We start from the raw sequence: 23,661 nt of genomic DNA on the forward strand, positions 1-23,661 counted from the left end.
GTATGTGCTCATTTGAAAGTACCATTAAGCGTTTTGATCTATCCTTATAGATCTTGATGCTCAATGTTCAAGTAGCTTAATCCAGGCTTTCCATTGAAAAAAACTTTCCAAATAACCCTATATGCTTTCCAGAAATTCTACATCATTTCTGATCAACAATATGTCAACAACATATACTCATCAGAAATTCTATAGTGCTCCCACTCACTTCTTTGGAAATACAAGTTTCTCATAAACTTTGTATACACCCAAAATCTTTGATCATCTCATCAAAGCATACATTCCAACTCCGAGATGCTTACTCCAGTCCTTAGAAGGATTGCTGGAGCTTTGCATACTTGTTAGCATCTTTCAGGATTGACAAAACCTTCCGGTTGTATCACATACAACCTTTTCTCAATAAAATCGTCGAGGAAACAATGTTTTGACATCCTATCTGCAAGATTTCATAAATAATGCAGTAATCGCTAATATAATTCCAACAGACTCTTAGCATCGCTATGAGTGAGAAAGTCTCATCGTAGTCAACTCCTTGAACTTGTCGGAAAACATCTTAACGATAAGTTGAGCTTTCTTAATGGTGATACTTACCATGATTGTCCGTCTTCCTTTTAAAATCCATATGTACCTAACAGCCTTACGACCATCAAGTAGTTCTTCCAAAGTCTACACTTTGTTTTCATATATGAATCCTCTCTCGGATTATATGGCCTCGAGCCATTTTGGAATCCAGGCCCACCATCGCTTCTCCATAGCTCGTAGGTTCATTGTTGTCTAGCAACATGACTTCCAAGACAGGATTACGTACCACTCTGAAGTAGTACGCATCCTTGTCATCCCACGAGGTTTGGTAGTGACTTGATCTGAAGTTTCATGATCACTATCATAAGCTTCCACTTCAATTGGTGTAGGTGCCACAGGAACAACTCCCTGTGCCCTGCCACACACTAGTTGAAGAGACGGTTCAATAACCTCATCAAGTCTCCACCATCCTCCCACTCAATTCTTCCGAGAGAAACTTTTCCTCAAGAAAGGACCTGATTCTAGAAACAATCCCTTATTGCTTTCGGATCTGAGATAGGAGGTATACCCAACTATTTTGGGTGTCCTATGAATGCATTTATCCGCTTTGGGTTCGAGCTTATCAGCCTGAAACTTTTTCACATAAGTGTCGCAGCCCCAAACCTTTTAAGAAATGACAGCTTAGGTTTCTCTAAACCATAGTTCATACAGTGTCATCTCATCGGAATTACGTGCTGCCCTATTTAAAGTGAATGTGGTTGTCTCTAATGCCTAACCCATAAACTATCATGGTAATTCGATAAGAGACATCATGGTATGCATCATATCCAATAGGGTGCAGTTATGATGTTCGGACACACCATCACACTATGGTGTTCCAGGCTGTATTAGTTGTCAAACAATTTCCACAATGTCTTAATTTTGTGCCAAACTCGTAATTCAGATATTCATCTCTATGATCATATCATAGATATTTTATCCTCTTGTCACGATGATCTTTCAACTTCACCCTGAAATTACTTGAACCTTTCAATAATTCAGACTCGTTATTCATCAAGTAAATATACTCAACATCTACTCAAATCATCTGTGAAGTAAGAACATAACGATATCCACTACACGCCTCAGCACTCATTGGACTGCACACATTAAAATGTATTACTTCCAACAAGTTGCTTTCTAGTTCCATTTTACTGAAAACGAGGCTTTCAGTCATCTTGCCCATGTGGTATGATTTGCATGTCTCAAGTGATTCAAAATCAAGTGAGTCCATACGGTCCATTTGCATGGAGTTTCTTCATGCATATACACCAATAGACATGGTTTGCATGTCTCAAACTTTTCAAAAACGAGTGAGCCCAAAGATCCATCAACATGGAGCTTCTTCATGCGTTTTATACCGATATGACTTACGTGGCAGTGCCACAAGTAGGTGGTACTATCATTACTATCTTATATCTTTTGGCATGAACATGTGTATCACTACGATCGAGATTCAATAAACCATTCATTTTAGGTGCAAGACCATTGAAGGTATTATTCAAATAAACAGAGTAACCATTATTCTCCTTAAATGAATAACCGTATTGTGATAGACATAATCCAATCATGTCTATGCTCAACGCAAACACCAATCTCGATGGTAGAGGGAGCGTGCGATGCTTGATCATATCAATCTTGGAAAAACTTCCAACACATATTGCCAGCTCACCTTTAGCTAGTCTCCGTTTACTCCGCAGCCTTTTATTTCGAGTTTACTAACACTTAGCAACCGAACCGGTATCTAATACCATGGTGCTACTAGGAGTACTAGTAAAGTACACATTAACACAATGTATATTCAATATACTTCTATCGACCTTGCCAGCCTTCTCATATACCAAGTATCTAGGGTAATTCTGCTCCAGTGGTTGTTCCCCTTATTACAGAAGCACTTAGTCTCGGGTTTGGGTTCAACCTTGGGTTTCTTCACTAGAGCAGTAGCTGATTTGCCGTTTCATGAAGTATCCCTTCTTGCCCTTGCCCTTCTTGAAACTAGTGGTTTCACCAACCATCAACAATTGATGCTCCTTCTTGATTTCTACTTTTGTGGTGTCAAACACCGCGAATATCTCAAGGATCATCATATATGTCCCTGATATATTATAGTTCATCATGAAGCTCTAGCAGCTTGGTGGTAATGAGTTCGGAGAAACATCACTATCTCATCTGGAAGATCAACTCCCACTCGATTCAAATGAGTGTTGTACTCAGACAATCTGAGCACAAGCTCAACAATTGAGCGTTTCTCCCTTAGTTTGCAGGCTAAGAGAATCGTCTGAGGTCTTATACCTCTTGACGTGGGCACGAACCTGAAATCCCAATTTCAGCCCTCGAAACATCTCATATGTTTCGCGACGTTTCAAAACGTCTTCGGTGCCTCAACTCTAAACCGTTTAACTGAACTATCACGTAGTTATCAAAATGTGCATGTCAGATGTTCGCAACATCCACAAACGACGTTCGAGGTTCAGCACACTGAGCGGTGCATTAAGGACACAAACCTTCTATGAAGCAATGAGGACAATCCTCAGTTTACGGACCTAGTCCGCATAATTGCTACTATCAACTTTCAACTAAATTTTCTCTAGGAACATATCTAAACAATAGAACTGAAGCGCGAGCCACGACATAATTTGCGAAGACCTTTTGACTATGTTCAGGATAATTAAGTTCATCTTATGAACTCCCACTCAGATAGATATCCCTCTAGTCATCTAAGTGATTACATGATCCGAGTCAACTAGGCCGTGTCCGATCATCACGTGAGACGGACTAGTCATCATCGGTGAACATCTTCATGTTGATCGTATCTACCATACGACTCATGCTCGACCTTTCGGTCTCTTGTGTTCCGAGGCCATGTTTGTACATGCTAGGCTCGTCAAGTCAACCTAAGTGTTTCGCGTGTGTAAATCTGTCTTACACCCGTTGTATGTGAACGTTAGAATCTATCACACCCGATCATCACGTGGTGCTTCGAAACAACAAACTGTCGCAACGGTGCACAGTTAGGGGGAACACTTTCTTGAAATTATTATGAGGGATCATCTTATTTACTACCGTTGTTCTAAGTAGACAAGATGTAAAAACATGATGAACATCACATGCAATCAAATAATAGTGACATGATATGGCCAATATCATATAGCTCCTTTGATCTCCATCTTGGGGCTCCATGATCATCTTGTCACCGGCATGACACCATGATCTCCATCATCGTGTCTCCATGAGGTTGCTCGCCAACTATTACTTCTACTACTATGGCTAACACGTTTAGCAATAAAGTAAAGTAATTTACATGGCATTTCTCAATGACACGCAGGTCATACAAAAAAAAGACAACTCCTATGGCTCGTGCCGGTTGTCATACTCATCGACATGCAAGTCGTGATTCCTATTACAAGAACATGATCATATCATACATCACATATATATCATTCATCACATCCTTTGGCCATATCACATCACAAAACACTTGCTGCAAAAACAAGTTAGACGTCCTCTAATTGTTGTTGCAAGTTTTTTACGTGGCTGCTATAGGTTTCTAGCAAGAACGTTTCTTACCTACCCCAAAACCACAACGTGAATTGCCAATTTCTATTTACCCTTCATAAGGACCCTGTTCATCGAATCTGATCCGACTAAAGTGGGAGAGACAGACACCCACCAGCCACCTTATGCAACTAGTGCATGTCAGTCGGTGGAACCGGTCTCACGTAAGCGTACGTGTAAGGTTGGTCCGGGCAGCTTCATCCCACGATGCCGCCGAATCAAGATAAGACTAGTAACGGCAAGATAATTGACAATATCGACGCCCACAACTACTTTGTGTTCTACTCATGCATAGTAACTACGCATAGACCTAGCTCATGATGCCACTGTTGGGGAACGTAGCAGAAATTCAAAATTTTCTACGCATCACCAAGATCAATCTATGTAGTAATCTAGCAACGAGGGGAAGGAGAGTGCATCTACATACCCTTGTAGATCGCTAAGCGGAAGCGTTCAAGTGAACGGGGTTGATGGAGTCGTACTCGTCGTGATCCAAATCACCGATGATCCTAGTGCCGAACGGACGGCACCTCCGTGTTCAACACACGTCCAGCCCGGTGACATCTCCTACGCCTTGATCCAACAAGGGGAGAAGGAGAGGTTGGGGAAGACTCCATCCAGCAGCAGCACGACGGTGTGGTGGTGGTGGAGTAGCGTGGTACTCCAGCAGGGCTTCGCCAAGCACCGCAAGAGACGAGGAGGGAGAGGGGTAGGGCTGCGCCAAGAAGGAGAATGAATCGTGTCTATGGCAGCCCAAAGCCTCAAGTATATATAGGGGGAGGGGAGGGTCTGCGCCCCCACCTAGGTTTCCACCCCTAGGGGTGGCGGCCAGCCCTAGATCCCATCTAGGGGGCGGCCAAGGGGGGAGAGAGGGGGGCACACCACTAGGTGGGCCTTAGGCCCATCTGAGCCTAGGGTTTGCCCCCTTCCACTCTCCCTTGCACCTTGGGCCTTGGTGGGGGGGCGCACCAGCCCACCTGGGGCTGGTCCCCTCCCACACTTGGCCCATGCAGCCCTCCGGGGCTGGTGGACCCACTTGGTGGACCACCGGGACCCTCCTGGTGGTCCCGATACATTACCGATAAAACCCGAAACTTTTCCGGTGACCAAAACAGGACTTCCCATATATAAATCTTTACCTCTGGACCATTCCGGAACTCCTCGTGACATCCGGGATCTCATCCGGGACTCCGAACAACATTCGGTAACCACGTATATCTATTCCCTATAACCCTAGCGTCATCGAACCTTAAGTGTGTAGACCCTACGGGTTCGGGAACCATGCAGACATGACCGAGATAACTCTCCGGTCAATAACCAACGGCGGGATCTGGATACCTATGTTGGCTCCCACATGTTCCACGATGATCTCATCGGATGAACCACGATGTCGAGGATTCAATCAATCCCGTATGCAATTCCCTTTGTCTAGCGGTACGATACTTGCCCGAGATTCGATCGTCGGTATCTCGATACCTTGTTCAATCTCGTTACCGGCAAGTCTCTTTACTCGTTCCGTAACACATCATCCCGTGATCAACTCCTTGATCACATTGTGCACATTATGATGATGTCCTACCGAGTGGGCCCAGAGATACCTCTCCGTTTACACAGAGTGACAAATCCCAGTCTCGATTCGTGCCAACCCAACAGACACTTTCGGAGATACCTGTAGTGTACCTTTATAGCCACCCAGTTACGTTGTGACGTTTGGCACACCCAAAGCACTCCTACGGTATCCGGGAGTTGCACAATCTCATGGTCTAAGGAAATGATACTTGACATTAGAAAAGCTTTAGCATACGAACTACATGATCTTGTGCTAGGCTTAGGATTGGGTCTTGTCCATCACATCATTCTCCTAGTGATGTGATCCCGTTATCAACGACATCCAATGTCCATGGTCAGGAAACCGTAATCATCTATTGATCAACGAGCTAGTCAACTAGAGGCTTACTAGGGACATGGTGTTGTCTATGTATCCACACATGTATCTGAGTTTCCTATCAATACAATTCTAGCATGGATAATAAACGATTATCATGAACAAGGAAATATAATAATAACCAATTTATTATTGCCTCTAGGGCATATTTCCAACAACCTCCTCGTTCCGCGAGCAGTGATAGTTTTTCTTTATGTTGTTGTTTTTAGTGATCTTTTGTTGTGTAAAAACATATATTGTTATGCAAGTCGCCTGACTTTCATCATTTGGGTCAGTCTACCATTTCAGGCGGTTGGATGAATATCCTACGTCTCATAACCCTTCTTCCTCACCTCTTCTTCTTCCCCAACAGACCACCGCACGAGTCGTATGGATCCTCCCCTACATGCGGTTGGATAAACATAATGTATGAACGAAAATTATCTGTCAGCGGTAGCACGTCTCAATGAGGGTGTGTTCCCTTGGTTGGGTTTGCGGCGTGCAGGAGCAACTGTGTGAGGGTGCGGTGCGACCGCGGCGTGCAGGAGCGACCGCAATAGCCGTGCACAAGTGTACCTCCTTTTCATTTTAAAAACTCTAGGCAAGCTTGTCAAAATTGTGTGGCGAAGTATGGCAATGCAAGGCCTAGACCCAAATAGGATAAGTACGTACATACTAGGAGTACTAGTGTTAAAAAAAGAAAGGTTGGGGTTTCCTTCACGGGATTAATCGATACAATTACTCGTTTGACGTGTCAATTAATGCGTATTTTTTTCTCCAAAGCCCAAAGAGCTAACCATCACACTCCTCATCGCTTGATTAATGCAGCGCCATGCAAACCAACCTTCTCACTTCCGCATGCATGCAAGGGTATATTAATGTCCTTGGTTGCTAGTACGAGGCAAACCCCATCAATTTTGCCTCGATTAGTGTTAGTGGCCTTTTGCAAATCGTAATTTTGATATACTGGTCTCGTGTACAAAACAATGGAGGTAGTAACTATTTGACTTCCTTCCCCATTGCGGTGACGTCGACGATATCTCGAACGTTGTGGTTTGGCGAAGTGCGTTCGATGGAGAACACCATTGAGGGAGACCACTGTAAGTTGTTTGCAAGTGCCGATTGCAAGCCAAGACAACCGCCTTATTTGCATCCAGGAAGGACCCGTAAATGTACTAGTACTACTAGTATACACAATAGCATCGTCCATCCACTTAGTGCGGTGAGGTGGTTTCTTGAAGAAGACGATGGAGAAGCGGAGTCGGCGAAGAGTGAAATGATGGTTGCTTCGTCCGTGCTTTGTGATTTGATGCCTCACTGCTTTGTAATTTGTGATAGAAGGGACAGGGGAGTAGACTATGTGCTCTATATTGTACATGCGTCCAAGCACGGGAGAAAGAGCAGGGACGTTGCATTTTTCTATTCCTTCAATCAATCAATCAGGGAGCTTCGGTTCCATCTTTTTGGTTTTGCAGCACCGTCCACAATGGTTCCCATCGATGGCAAAAGCTATTTTCACATTTGGCTACACATTGTGGATGCCCTTAACCGTACCACTTGGTTTTGCTCCTGTGTGCTATCTATACAAATCTCAACTATATTGATCTAAAAAATTATAGAATCAAGATTAGTAAAAAGGAGGTGATTTTGCCGCGCGGATGGCGGGGAATGTTTCTTATTTATATAGGACGTTGGCCTGACGGTTTGCTAATATGCGGTCCCATGTGTCAGTGCTTTACCAAGCCGATCCGTGTCCCACATGAGGCAGAACAACGGCATAAGCAACACGTGGTTAACTGGAAGAAGATGAGGGAGAAGCGGATTCAGCAACGAGTGAAATGATGGTTTCTTTGTCCCTCCAACTTCTTTTTTACTAGCATTATTATTACTTCGTCCCTCCAACTTTGTGATTTGACGCCTCATTTCTCATTACTATGCCGGCGCCATGACTGGGGTGCTTCACCCCTGCTGCTCTGCACTGTATTTCGGTATGGCACATGGACTTGGTAGCTTAATGTCCCACATGTCGGCGAAAGGGACTAGATCATTTATGAAAGCGAGGGCTCCACTCTTACAATGGAGGAGTACACGACACGGCGACCCAGTGAACTGTCACTTGTACTGTATAGTACTGTAGTTTTGTTGTTTCGCACGATCCATTGATACAAACCCGATTAAACAGGAAAGGGCTGGTTTTTCTCCCGCGTGGTAGATGATACTGAACATACATTTCAAATGCAATTTTAATGTATGCAAACTAAATAATTCAGTAACAATATGATATCTAGTAAAACTAAAAACACATATGATTTATTGTGTTAGAGTGTAGTAGTAGTGTTGTACGGCATAGTTGTTAGATGTAACATGCGAGAACGTGTAGAAATGTAGTTTTGGAGGGCCTATAGAGAGAAAGCGTAATACGGTCACCGAACTTCAGAATACGCTCATTACAGTCACTATATACGGTTTGCGGTGATTATACGGTCACTTGCTCACCGTTGAGCATCGGATTGCACTCTGTTGACCGGCCAAATAGTCTGTGTGGCATCATGTTGACTAGTTAAATTAACCACGTTCCTTGTGGGTCCCACCTGTCAGTTCGCATAGGAAAAATGTCGGATAAACAAAAATTTACGCAGGCGCGACAAGACTCCAACCCGTGCGCGGGAATCACCTGGTTGTGTATATGTCTGTCAGGGCCTGATGTATGCGCATGCACGTGTAAATTGAGCACTTGAGCGCAGTGGCGGAGCCAGGGGACGAGCAAGGGCCAGGGGCCCCCTAACGATCGAAGGATTGTTTAGGAGTACAAAGTATAATTAGCGATAACTATTGTAAATTGCACGTAGTTGGCCCCCTGGCCCATGTCTCAAGCGCATAAAGCAATGCCAGACAAAAAGGTAAAGGCCCATGAAACGGACCACACATGGACAGATGGGTCCTCCGCGTTCGGTCTCCTCATCTTCCAAAAAAAGGCTCAGGGGTGATTAACTTCTCCCGTCATTAACGAGTGTCATTTTCACGGAGCCGCTGCACCCCTGTGGCCGCCTCCGGTCCTCCGTAGAACGGTAGAAGCAATTAGATTGAAATCTTCTGGCTGTACTTGTTAATTCTCCGATCAGCCCAATGAACTAGCCAAGGTTAGCAGTAGCACTACTTTACTGATCTCTCAAATTTTCCGTTGTGATGCGATTTTGAAAGGGATCTTAGTTCTTGTCCGTGGCATGAATATACATCAAATTTTAGTACTTCCAGATTCCGGTTGTTGTGTGATGCTAGTTCTGAAACCTGGAGATCAACAATTATGAATAGGAAACCATCCCAAACACTCTAAATATTAACCCCTTTTAAGCGTCGTCAAATGGGAGATGACTTACTTCGGTATTGCATGATAATCTATGTTGTAGAAATATTAACCACTAAGTTCTCTTCCAATAAAATTGTTAAAATTTTCAATTTTATTGGCAATCATAGAGGTAAATACAAATGTAGTCATGTTTTATATTTGCGTCAAAGTGACACGTGATTGTAGTGTTAGCGTAGTTACTTTTTCAGTCTAGAAAAAAATTATCAACTTGCCTTGGCCCCCTATACCAAAATCCTGGCTCTGCCCCTGCTTGAGCGTGACCGTGTGTGTTCCGTCGTGTGGTGTGTGCATGCATGCGTGCGTGTGTGAGTGTTGCGTGCGTGCGTGGCTTCGTGTGTACGTGTGAGTGTTGCGTGAGTGCGTGGCTGCATGTGTTCGTGTGAGTGTTGCGTGCATGCAGTTTGTGTGCATGCGTGCGTGTGTGTATAATCACCACACCAGCTCCTGTGTGTTAAAACAAACGGCTCAACATACCAATACAAGGTCACCTTGTCCGCTGTGCCCGCGGTCATGACTTCGAACCACCGTCCAATATTTTTTTGTCGTTTGTTTTCATTCTTAGTAGCAAGATGCCTGTGTGTTGCACGTAACATCAAGATGCATTTGTATGACTAGTTTATCTTGTGAGAGAAATGGATGAATGAGGGAAGGCCTTATTTGCAAATGTGGAGAGGTGTGTGGGTACCTTTTTGCAAAATTACCATAGTTTCCTTCCTACCGTTAGATATAAATCGGACGGCCTATATTGCAGGATGGCAGGCACACCATCATCGCCAACTCTATTTTTTATAAGAGTGTAGATGTAGATGTAGAGTAGATACAAGCCGATAAGTGGGCCCAATGGTAGTGAGATAATGTGATGCAACACTAGAGGTGCCACGTGGAGCGTTTAACTGGTCAACTAGTCGTGTCTTGACAAATACAGAGCTGTACGGTGAGCCCGTGACTGTATAATAACCACAAAACGTAAATGGTGACCGTAATGAGTGGATTATGAAGTCCAATGTACGTATCGTGCTTTCGCTTCAAATACAATGATCATCACTGTATATATCGCGAGAGAAAGATGAAACATGCGTGAATGTGCTGGGGGCTTACTTTTAGAGGACCTGGAGATAGTTTGTGTACGTACATGAAAGGGGCGTAGAGGGGGTGTATGCGATGGAGAGAGAGATGCGCTTCGTTTCTCTTTATTATGACTAACTTTATATATATAGTATAAAAATATAAAAATTCACAATGCGGAATAAATATCATTGTGGGCACCATGCAATACAAATTAACGTTCATACAACTCCATATAACTTTGTAATGTTGTATATATTTAGAAATTCTAAAAAGATTGGCCACACTTTATTCAAAAGGAATGTTGTATGCGAAATAAACGTGAAGAGAGGGTTTTTTAGATCAATGGGGTACGTGATGTAACATGTGTGAATGTGTAGTTGATGTATTTGGCAGGGCCTAGAGAGGTATGTGTGTGTATTACGTATTCGAGACAGGCATGGATAGAGGGGCCGGCAGGGGGAGGGGGCATGGGAGAGATAGCATGAGAAATGAGAGAGATCTAGAGAGAGAGACGAATATGATGTCACGGAGCGAGATTCCCTTGTGTGTGTATATGCAAGGGGGGAGGGGATAGAGGCACGAGGAGAATTTTTTTGTGTGGTGTCTGTGTTGGTATGTGTGGGTGTGAGAGGATAACGAGACCTGGGGGCAGATGGTGTGTCACCGCGTGAGGTCCGGTGGGTCGAGGTGAGGCACTTGGTTCAATTCCAGCCTGCGCCACATTGGTCGGCCCGTGACACATTTAGGGAGACCCATGGATGACTAGTCGAACAAGACAAAGATAGCAGAATTGTGAAGGACTCTGTGTCCACAGACAAATCCGGCTAGGATTTGTAACCCTAGGTTCTCAGACTAAGGTAACCCGTTATCTCTGATATTACTATTCATCCAACTGATAACCCACAAGTATAGGGGATCGCAACAGTTTTCGAGGGTAGAGTATTCAACCCAAATTTATTGATTCGACACAAAGGGAGCCAAAGAATATTCTCAAGTATTAGCAGCTGAGTTCTCAATTCAACCACACCTGGAAACTTAATATCTACAACAAAGTGTTTAGTAGCAAAGTAATATGATAGTAGTGGTAATGGTAGCAAAAGGTAACAGTAGTAAAAGTAATGTTTTTGGTATTTTGTAGTGATGATATCAATAGCAACGGAAAAGTAAATAAGCGGAGAACAATATATGGAAAACTCATACGCAATGGATCAGTGATGGAGAATTATGCCGGATGCGGTTCATCATGTAACAGTCATAACCTAGGGTGACACAGAACTAGCTCCATTGATATAATGTAGGCATGTATTCCGAACATAGTCATACATGCTTATGGAAAAGAACTTGCATGACATCTTTTGTCCTACCCTCCCGTGGCAGCGGGGTCCTTACGGAAACTAAGGGATATTAAGGCCTCCTTTTAATAGAGAACCGGAACAAAGCATTAACACATAGTGAATACATGAACTCCTCAAACTACGGTCATCACCGGTAAGTATCCCGATTATTGTCACTTCGGGGTTAACGAATCATAACACATAATAGGTGACTATAGACTTGCAAGGTAGGATCAAGAACACTCATATATTGATGAAAACATAATAGGTTCAGATCTGAAATCATGGCACTCAGGCCCTAGTGACAAGCATTAAGCATAGCAAAGTCATAGCAACATCAATCTCAGAACATAGTGGACACTAGGGATCAAACCCTAACAAAACTAACTCGATTACATGATAGATCCCATCCAACCCATTACCGTCCAGCAAGCCTACGATGGAATTACTCACGCACGGCGGTGAGCATCATGAAATTGGTGATGGAGGATGGTTGATGATGACGATGGCGACGGATTCCCCTCTCCGGAGCCCCGAGCGGACTCCAGATCAGCCCTCCCGAGAGGTTTTAGGGCTTGGTGGCGGCTCCGTATCGTAAAACATGATGATTTCTTCTCTCTGATTTTTTTCTCCCCGAAACTCAATATATGGAGTTGGAGTTGGAGTTGGAGTCGGAGAAGCAACAGGGGGCCCACGAGGTTGGGGGCGCGCCCCCCACCCTCGTGGCAAGGTGGTGGGCCCCCTGGTCTTCATCTTTTGCAGGTATTTTTCTTATTTTCTGAAAAGTGGCTCAGTGAAGTTTCAGGTCATTCCGAGAACGTTTGCTCCTGCACATAAATAATACCATGGTAATTCTGCTGAAAACAATGTCAGTCCGGGTTAGTTCCATTCAAATCATGCAAGTTAGAGTCCAAAACAAGGGCAAAAGTGTTTGGAAAAGTAGATACGTTGGAGACGTATCAACTCCCCCAAGCTTAAACCTTTGCTTGTCCTCAAGCAATTCAGTTGAAAAATTGAAAGTGATAAAGAAAAACTTTTACAAACTATGTTTGCTCTTGTTGTTGTAAATATGTAAAGCCAGCATTCAAGTTTTCAGCAAAGATTATAACTAACCACATTCACAATAACGCATAGATCTCAAGTTTACTCATATCAATGGCATAATCAACTAGCGAGACATAATAATAAATCTCGGATGACAACACTTTCTCAAAACAATCATAATATGATATAACAAGATGGTATCTCGCTAGCCCTTTCTGAGACCGCAAAACATAAATGCAGAGCACCTTTAAAGACCAAGGACTGACTAGACATTGTAATTCATGGTAAAAGAGATCCAGTCAAGTCATACTCAATGTAAACTAACAGTAATGAATGCAAATGACAACGGTGCTCTCCAACTGGTGCTTTTTAATAAGAGGATGATGACTCGGCATAAAACTAAATAGATAGGCCCTTCACAGAGGGATGCAGGGATTTGTAGAGGTGCCAGAGTTCGGTTTTGAAACATAACAACCGAGAGATGGCGATATCTTCCATGCTACACACATTATAGGTGGTTCCCAAACAGAATAGTAAAGTTTATACTCCCCCTTCCACCAACAAGCATCAATCCATGGCTTGCTCGAAACAACATGTGCCTCCAACTAACAAGAGTCCCAGGGGGAGTTTTGTTTGCAATTATTTTTATTTAGTTTGCATAAAGCATGGGACTGGGCATCCCGGTGACCAGCCATTTATCTCGTGAGTGAGGAGCGGAGTCCACTCCTCTTGAGAATAACCCGCCTAACATGGAAGATACAAACAGCCCTAGTTGATACATGAGCTATTCGAGCATACAAAACAGGATATTTATTTGAAGGTTTAGAGTTTGGCACATACAAATTTACTTGGAACGGCAGGTAGATATCGTATATGGGTAGGTATAGTGGACTCATGTGGAATAACTTTGGGGTTTAAGGGATTGGATGCACAAGAAGTATTCCCGCTTAGTACAGGTGAAGGCTAGCAAAAGACTGGGAAGCGGCCAGCTAGAGAGCAACAACAGTCATGAACATGCATTAAAATTAATCAACACCGAATGCAAGCATGAGTAGGATATAATCCACCATGATCATAAATATCGTGAAGGCTATTTTGATTTTGTTTCAACTACATGTGTGAACATGTGCCAAGTCAAGTCACTTAAATCATTCAGAGGAGGATACCACCCTATCCTACCACATCATAACCATTTTAATAGCATGTTGGCACGCAAGGTGAACCATTATAACTTGTAGCTAATCAAGCATGGTACAAGAAACTATGATCTCTAGTTGTCATTGCAAACATGTTTATTCATAATAGACTGAATCAGGAACATTAAACTAATCATATTTACAAAAACAAAAGAGGTCGAGTTCATACCAGCCTTTCTTATCTCAGTTAGTCCATCATATAATCATCATTATTGCCTTTCACTTGCACGACCGAACGATGTGAATAATAATAATAGTGCACGTGCATTGGACTAAGATGGAATATGCAGGCATTCAATAAATAGGAGAAGACAAGGCAATATGGGCTATTTTGTCACATAAACAATGATGCATATAAGAGCCACTTCAACAATTTAATTATGGTCTTTTCCTATCGACCCCCAAAGAAAAGAAAAGAAATAAAACTATTTACACGGGAAAGCTCCCAACAAGAAAAAAGAAGAACAGGAAATCTTTTTGTGTTTTATTTTTAATTACTACTACAAGCATGGAAGGTAAATTAATTAAAAGCTACAACTAATTTTTTTTTGTTTTTCTTAAGGTTTATTAAACACACAAGAAGAAAGCATAAAAAGGAAAGTAAACTAGCATGGATGATACAATGAAAAAGTATGAGCACCGACATCTAGAAATGAGTGCGTGAGCATAAATGTAATGTCGATGGGAAATACGTACTCCCCCAAGCTTAGGATTTTGGCCTAAGTTGGTCTATGGCCACGCTGGCCTGGCGGATATCCATAATAGTAGTTGGGGTCGTACTGCGATGAAGAAAAGGAAGACTCCGCTTGCCACTAGCTGACAATCATCTCCGGGCCCCGCTGATAATTAGACTGTCATGAAGGATCAACTTGTGGTTCCGGCTCTGGCTCCACAGCTGGTGCAGGGTTCCGGTAGGCTTGAATAGCCTTCAACAGAACAAGGTACGTGCCTACAGATAAATCAAACAAAGAAGGAGCAGGCAGGGTAATAGTCTTAGGATGATGTTTGTTAAAGAACAATTGATATTTAAGCTCTCCTTCCCTATTCTTAACAATAAAATCATGTGCCACCATACTTTTGTAATCTAGATAAACACGAGGCAGCACTTTTTCTTCCTTCTCATAATGCCTAATAGGTATGTTAAAATGTGCAGCTAGGCGTGAAGCATAGATGCCTCCAATGATGGGACCCTTTGTATGGTTCATACTTAACCGTTTAGCAGTAATGCCGCCCATACTAAAAGTGTTATCACTGTATAAACCTTGGAGCAAAATAATAATATCAGGGATACTAAGGTTTCCACAGTTTCCGTGACCAATTAAGCAACGACTAGCAAATAATTCAAAATAGCGTAAAACAGGAAAGTGTATGCTAGTGATTCGTGCATCGGAAACCTTCCTTGTTTCCCCTACAATGATAGTATCAATAAATCCCTCCACATCATCATGATGTGGTTCTTCTATCTTGCCCTCAAAAGGGACTAAACAAACCCGACAAAAATCATAAAGTGACATCTCCTTATGCTCATCATATAAATGAAACTCCACCATAGGTGGTGAGCTCCTAGAATGGAAATGAATGTTTTGCACAAAGGTATTTGTGAGTAAGGGATACTGATCACATTGGTCGTGGAGGAAAGCGGTGAGGCCTGCATTATGATCCAATTCATGAAAATCTTCATAAATCCCGTCTGCTCTCAAGAAGTCCTCGGAAGGCCATTCACACGCCTGAACCTCCGTGGTGCGAGGCAGATTATACTTAGGCTTTGGTGCCTTTTCCTTCGAGCTTTGGCTCGATGAGCCCCTCAAAACTCTCCTCATCTTTTTTTGAAAAATTCTGAAATTTTTAGTAACTTCAAAATAAAAGTAAACCAAACTCAATAATATTGATAGCAACTACTCCTACAAGTGCCTAGGGCCTATATCATGCATCAAAAACTACTTTTGACCATATAAATTTGACATGCAAGCTCAAGAACAGGGTCACCTAAGCAACACAAATTTGCAATGAATAAAGCACTAGAACAAAAACTAATTGGACCAATGGAGGAGTCACATACCAAGGAACAATCTCCCCAAGCAGTTTTGTGAGAGGTGCTTTGAGCAAGGAGATCAAAAATGGCAGCAAAACGAGCTTGGACTCGGGTTTGAGCTGGTTATTCGTGTTTGTGGGAGGAAGATGAAGTGTGTGGGTGTAGGAATAAGTGGAGGAGGGCCACCATGGGCCCACGAGGCAGGGGGCGCACCCTCCACCCTCGTGGGCAGGTGGTTGACCCCCCTGGTGTGTTCTCAGTTCCATAAATCCTTAAATATTCTAGAAAAAATCATATTTAAATTTCAGGGCATTTGGAGAACTTTTATTTTCAAAGTATTTTTATATTGCACGGATAATCAAATAACAGACAGAAATTTTTTTTTTTATTTTTTTAATATAAATAACGGAAAGTAAAAGTGGGGTACAGAAGGTTGTGCCTTCTAGTTTCATCCATCTCATGATCATCAAAAGGAATCCACTAACAAGGTTGATCAAGTCTTGTTAACGAACTCATTCCGAGTAACATGGAACCGGAGAAATTTCGAATAACACTATGTTACCTCAACGGGGATATGCACATCCCCAATAATAAGAATATCATATTTCTTCTTGACAGTAGGAAGAGGAAATTCAAAACCTCCAAATGTAATCGATGGCATTTTTCCAATAGAGTTGATACTATGAACTTGAGGTTGTTTCCTCGGAAAGTGTACTGTATGCTCATTACCATTAACATGAAACGTGACATTGCCTTTAGTGCAATCAATAATAGCCCCCTGCAGTATTCAAAAAGGGTCTTCCAAGAATAATAGACATACTATCGTCCTCGGGAATATCAAGAATAACAAAGTCCATTAAAATAGTAACATTTTCAACTACAACAGGCACATCCTCACAAATACCGACAGGTATAGCAGTTGATTTATCATTCATTTGCAAAGATATTTCAGTAGGTGTCAACTTATTCAAATCAAGTCTACGATATAAAGAGAGAGGCATAACACTAACACCGACTCCTAGATCACATAAAGCAGTTTTAACATAGTTTCTTTTAATAGAGCATGGTATAGTGGGTACTCCTGGGTATCCAAGTTTCTTTGGTATTCCACCCTTAAAAGTATAATTAGCAAGCATGGTGGAAATTTCAGCTTCCGGTATCTTTCTTTTATTTTTAATTATATCTTTTAAGTACTTAGCATAAGGATTTGTTTTGAGCATATCAGTTAATCGCATACGCAAAAAGATAGGTCTAATCATTTCAGCAAAGCGCTCAAAATCCTCATCATCCTTTTTCTTCGATGGTTTGGGAGGAAAAGGCATGGGTTTCTGAACCCATGGTTCTCTTTCTTTACCATGTTTCCTAGCAACAAAGTCTTTCTTATCATATCGTTGATTCTTTGATTATGGGTTATCAAGATCAACATCAGGTTCAGTTTCTATGTCATTATCATTACTAGCTTGAGCATCATTATAAACATTATCATTAGCATTATCACTAGTTTCAGGTTCATTACCAGATTGAGTTTCAGCATCAGAAATAGAAATATCATTTGGATTCTCAGGTGTTTCAGTAATAGAATCACTAGAAGCATGCAAAGTCCTATCATTTTTCTTTTTCTTCCTTTTAGAAGAAATAGGTGCATCTATATTATTTCTCTGAGAATCTTGCTCAATTCTCTTAGGGTGGCCTTCAGGATACAAAGGTTCCTGAGTCATTCTACCAGTTCTAGTAGCCACTCTAACAGCATTATCATTATCTTTACTATTCAATTCATTGAGCAAATCATTTTGAGCTTTAAGTACTTATTCTACTTGAGTGGTAACCATAGAAGCATGTTTACTAATAAGTTTAAGTTCACCTTTGACATTAGCCATATAATCACCCAAGTGTTCAAGCATATTTGAATTGTACTTCAATTGTCTACCAAAATAAGCATTAAAGTCTTCTTGCTTAGCCATAAATTTATCAAACTCATCTAAGCATGGGCTAGCAAATTTAGTAAATGGGATTTCAACTTTATCATATCTATAGAGAGAATTTACCTTTACTACCTGTGTCGGTTTATCAAGACCATGAGTTTCTTCAATAGGTAAAGGATTAAGATCATATGTTTCTTCAACAGGCGGTAAATTAAAACCATGTATTTCTTCAATAGAAGGTAAATTCTTAACATCTTTAGCTTTAATAACTTTTTCTTTCATAGATTTCTTTGCCTCTTGCATATCTTCAGGACTGAGAAATAGAATACCCCTCTTCTTCGGAGTTGGTTTAGGAATAGGCTCAGGAATTGGCTCTGGAGGTGTTCAATTATTTTCATTTGTCAACATATTATTCAATAGGATTTCAGCTTCATCTGGTATTCTTTCCCTGAAAACAGAACCAGCACAACTATCCAGGTAATCTCTGGAGGCATCGGATAGTCCATTATAAAAGATATAAAGTATTTCATTTTTCTTTAGAGGATGATCAGACAAAGCATTAAGTAATTGGAGAAGCCTCCCCCAAGCTTGTGGGACACTACTAGGGAAAAGCCTATACACTGAATTTTACCAGTAGCGCTGTACAAAATCAAGCGTTGCTGCTACTTAGTAGCAGCGCGCGTAAATAAACTGCGCTACTGCTATGACTTTAGAAGTAGTGCGTACTAGCGAAAAGCGCTGCTGCTATGTTTGAACTGGGCGCACGTGGCTAGCCCAACCTAGCAGTAGCGCGTATAATGGCCCAGCGCTACTGCTAATCTCCTTAGCTGCAGCGTGTATTCCAGAACGCGCTATAGCTAACGTAGCAGTAGCACCCTTCCTGGAACGCGCTACTGGTACTTCTGACTTAACCACGCGGTTCGTCCTTCCCCATGGCCACTTCATCCCCCAAATCAACTCCACTCTCGCCGCCGCCGTCGCCCCTCGGCCGCCGCGCGCTCTCCCCATGCTGCCCCTGACCCCAGATTCAACGCCGGCCCCGCCCCCAACCTCAACGCCGCCCGGGACGCCGCCCCCGACCCCGACCTCAACGCCGCCCTCGCCCTCCCGACCTCAATGCCGCCCCGGAGCCCCGACCACGACCTCGACGCCGCCTGCCCCTCCCTCATCGCAGGCACCCGAGGTGAGCACGCCTGCTCCTCCCTCTCCCCTACCTCTGCCTAGGGTTTCTACCTCCATCAAATTAGTTAGGGTGGAAACGAATCGAATGCGGATGCGGCTCAAATGAGTTAGCGTTCATGTAAGGGTGGAAACGAATCAAATTTCTAAGATAAATCATAAAACGAGTAAAATTTGACCACTTATTTCACTTTATAGTTGGATAATTGGAATATCCGCTACCACTTTCCACCCCTATAGGTTCATCAAATTAGATGGTAATTAGGGCAGTAGTCCTTAGGTACTAATTAGTTTGTAAGAACTAGGTGCTAATTAGGTACTAGAATATTTTTATTTATAGTAAGTTTATTTTTAGTAAGAACTGGTTGAATTAATAGAACTAGTTAGTAAGAACTTGTTGCTATTTTTTAATTAAAGCAATTTTCCTGCATCGACGTGGACGATGCCTATCCCGCATCCTCGTCATCGAGTCGGCGGAGGACGACACCTGCTTGACCGGATGGGCCATGTCCGGGACTGGGCTCCGCCGGGGTGGTACTGGGAGGCGCTACCTACCGGGGGCGCAGGTTGGTGAGGAGCCAGCTTGTCGTTGACCCGAACCTTCTTTGGTGGCAGTCGCGTGGGCCAGTGACGGTCCAGAGGCTCGAGGACTCCGCGGAGGTGGTGCGTCACCGTGTCAGTGAGGAGGACGCGCACGTCTGTCGCTACTTGTTTGCATTGGAGCACAGGTTCTCCAATACCTGGCAGGTTCTCCAGGGATCTCACTGGAGCTATGATCCCGTGATGGTTCCTTCTCTGTGGGTGTCCACCGCCCGCGCTGATACCCGTCGTGTGCTAGGGTTTTAGTTGTACTAGTGATGTTATATGTATGACACTATTCAGGATGTATTAGTGATAATATTCGACGATGTACGGACGCATGAGATGATTTACTTTTGCTTATTGAATGCATGCTAATTTGAGTCTTATAAGATATTTTGAATGTATATCTTGTGTTGCTCAATATCCAAGTGGCCGGTCATGTTTGCAGGTTACACCTCCGAGTGTCCTATGTTTTGCCGGAGTGTTGATTCATTTCTGTTCCGGCAAATTTCAGGCGCTCGATATATCCTATTTTAGCAAAGGTCATGCCGGATTTTTCCTTGAATTTTGGCATGACTTTTGCCAGAATATGTAGGAAATATTGAGTGCCCCGGATTTGTGTGTTGAGTATCCTGGTAGTTGTCTTTTATCGATTTTCAATTAATGTTTTAACTATGAACATAGGAAATGTCTGACGACAAAAAGGATTTCGGTATTTGCAAATACTACAAAGACGAGCACGGCCTGTGCGCCGAAATCTTCCTAGATGATGATAGGCGCTTCAGCATCAAGCTGGACGAGAACTTCGAAGTGGATACAGTAAGTCACAATGACAAGTCTTTTTTCGTAATTAAGCATGACATCTGCTTCATTTGCTTCAACTTAATTTTTTTTATATTCTACTAGCGTATCCCCTGCCATGCAAGAGTTTTTGTATTGGATAAGATAGGTTTAAGTCATACTATGGAGGTAAAGAAAGTTTATTTGAAGACCGAGCATGGTTATATTTTCCACAAAAAATTATACAATTCAGACAACTACACCTATTTTGGATGCAAAACATGGCGAGCACTATGCAAGACTTATGCATTTCAGCCTGATATAGTTATCACCTTTGATATTCGTCCGGAAGATGATATTGAAGGTAATACCGACATCTGGGTCGATGTGCAGACGCCTCCAGTTACACCAAAATGTAAGTTTCTCAACCATATTTATGTCTTTGATATTGTTTATTCAAAAATAGTTGACAACTAATTTGTATTGTCATCTTATTTCGGTGCAAACAAACATGTCCAGCGTTTGGTAGACAGGACCTACTACTGTCCCGGGGCTGAACTAAACTGCGAGGAGCTAAGTCATTATGTTTCATGGCTTGAGGATCTTGATACCGTCAAGACAAATTTTCTTCCTGGACTTAGAAATCTTAGTACTGAAAACGTGCGACCAATAGTGTTTGTCATGAACTACGGTCACATCTATTTAGGAAGGATGGTAAGATTTTTACTATTTGTCCTCAGTGCATCTTTTCCATACATTATTTGTGAAGCTAAACTTCATTGCTAAGTATGTGACCATAGGATGTTCTTCAACAGGGACTCCCGATGAATGTTGTGCCTTATTGGATCGAGACTAAAGTTACCATGAGTATTATTAGCTTACAGCCAAGATATCCTACATGTTACTTTAGTGCATTCAAGATCAGCGATGAATGCTTAATAGTGCAAGACTGGACCAGATATGTGATGGGGGAGCACAGACAAGTACTAGGGGGCAGCAAACAGATGTGCTACCCAAAATTAGGAGACAGGTTCATCTGCATGCTCCAACTTGATCAAGGAGCAGAGCTACACATGTTTTATGTTGTTTTACCTAAGAGAGAGCAGCAGGAGTGATTAGCTAGAAATGAGTTTGAGGATGATGATGTGCTACACTATTACTATGATGATAAAATAGCTAGTGTTGGTGGTAATGACTGATGATTATTATTAGCTAGTGTTAGTGGTGATTAAATAAATATTGTTGGTGCTAATGATTATCATGATGATTAAATAGCTTGTGCTGGCGGATTAGATTCAAGTGGAGGCAACATGTGGTGCACATCGAAAGTACTATTAGTCCAAACTAGATCAAGTTTGGATTAGTAGTATACTTTTGACATGCACCACATATTGCCTCCACTTGAACCTAATCCACCTTCATTTGACACACTATTATGGACATAATGATGTAAACCTCATAACTGGTATTGTACCAATATTTGTACGATGGTGCATAAGTACACTAAAAATAAAAAAAATAAAAAAACAATACTAGTAGCGATGGAAAGAAAACACGCTGCCAGTAGTTACATTAGCAGCAGCGTGGGAGTGAACAAGCGTTGCAGCTATTTGTCCTAGCAGTAGCGCGTGCTAAGCAATAGCTGTAGCGCCTTATTAGTAGCGCGCCTACCCGCGCTACTAGTGAGCACAAAACTAGCGCTACTGCTAGGGTTTTCCCTAGTAGTGGGAGACTCTCTTCTACAATTTGCACAAAATTATATATATATCCCTTAAAGCAGCTTGTTTCTTATGAGCAGGGAAATATTTAGCAGAGAAGTAATAAATCATATCCTGGGGACTACGCACACAACCAGGATCAAGAGAATTAAACCATATCTTAGCATCATCCTTTAATGAGAATGAAAATATTTTAAGGATGTAAAAGTAACGAGTTCTCTCATCGTTAGTGAAAAGGGTGGCTATATCATTAAATTTAGTAAGATGTGCCACAACAGTTTCAGATTCATAACCATGAAAAGGATCAGATTCAACCAAAGTAATTATATCAGGATCAACAGAGAATTCATAATCCTTATTAGTAACAAAGATAGGTGAAGTAGCAAAAGCAGGGTCAGGTTTCATTCTAGCATTTAAAGATTTAGCTAATAATCTTTTGAGTTCAGTTCTATTTTGGCATGCTAAAATAGCTAAAGAAGCTTCTTGATCAAAGACATAACCCTTAGGAATAACAAGTGATTCTTCATCATCACTTTCATCAGTATCATCAGATTCAATATTTTCAATTTCTCTAGCCCTAGCAAGTTGTTCATCAAGAAAATCACTAAGTGGCATAGTAGTATCAGGCATATAGGTAGTTTCATCATAAGTATCATGCATAGAAGAAGTGGCATCATCAATAACATGTGACATATCAGAACGAATAGCAGAAGCAGGTGTAGGTGTCGCAAGCTTACTCATAACAGAAGGTGAATCAAGTGCAGCAGTTCCGTACCTCCCCTTGTAGTTGAGGGATAAATCTTAGTTTTTGGATCTCTCAAGTTCTTCATAATGATAAGCAGATATAAATCCCAAGTGACTCAAAGAATAGAGCTATGCTCCCCGGCAATGGCACCAGAAAATAGTCTTGATAACCCACAAGTATAGGGGATCGCAACAGTTTTCGAGGGTAGAGCATTCAACCCAAATTTATTGATTCGACACAAGGGGAGCCAAAGAATATTCTCAAGTATTAGCAGCTGAGTTGTCAATTCAACCACACCTGGAAACTTAATATCAGCAGCAAAGTGTTTAGTAGCAAAGTAATATGATAGTAGTGGTAACGGTAGCAAAAGGTAACAGTAGTAAAAGTAATGTTTTTGGTATTTTGTAGTGATGATAGCAATAGCAACGGAAAAGTAAATAAGCAGAGAACAATATATGGAAAAGTCGTAGGCAATGGATCAGTGATGGAGAATTATGCCGGATGCGGTTCATCATGTAACAGTCATAACCTAGGGTGACACAGAACTAGCTCCAGTTCATTGATATAATGTAGGCATGTATTCCGAACATAGTCATACGTGCTTATGGAAAAGAACTTGCATGACATCTTTTGTCGTACCCTCCCGTGGCAGCG

The sequence above is a fragment of the Triticum urartu genome, chromosome 7A, assembly GCF_056163025.1.
Source record: "Triticum urartu cultivar PI428250 chromosome 7A, HENAU_Tu73, whole genome shotgun sequence".
Taxonomy (NCBI): Eukaryota; Viridiplantae; Streptophyta; class Magnoliopsida; order Poales; family Poaceae; genus Triticum; species Triticum urartu.